Source organism: Colobus angolensis, unplaced genomic scaffold (genome assembly GCF_000951035.1).
Source record: "Colobus angolensis palliatus isolate OR3802 unplaced genomic scaffold, Cang.pa_1.0 Scaffold4, whole genome shotgun sequence".
Taxonomy (NCBI): domain Eukaryota; kingdom Metazoa; phylum Chordata; class Mammalia; order Primates; family Cercopithecidae; genus Colobus; species Colobus angolensis.
The window spans coordinates 15,204,307-15,204,749 of record NW_012117376.1 but is presented as its reverse complement, the minus strand read 5'-3'; positions in this window follow the sequence as shown (position 1 = coordinate 15,204,749).

The window sequence follows — 443 nt, the reverse complement described above, 5'->3', positions numbered from 1 at the left end:
AGTGCCAGACTCTAGGGAGAAGGGGAATAAATGGAGGGCAGAAAATAAAATGGGTTGATCTTTGAGCACAGCGACAGGGATTCTTTGTACATCGTGCCTTAAAGAGCGAGCGCTGGGAGGAGGAATCATCACCCTGCTGAGAAGTAATAGGTGCAGAAAAAATTGGGGAAGAAGGAATGGACGTTTCTGGCGGATGCTTACTGATCTAACAACTGGATGACTGAGAGATGCGGCCCTGAGTGACCCCGGCTGGCTGTGGGGCCGACAGCTTGAGGGATCTGACTGACAGCGCGTGGCAGCCGAGCGACTGCGGCTGCGGCAGCCGCTGGGCCCCCATTGACTGTCCCGCCCCGAGAGCGGCCGGAGCGCGGTGGATCCTGGCTCGTACCGAGGCTTCTCCCGCGCGCCGACTGCAGGCCAACCCTCCACCAGGAGCCTCCGGG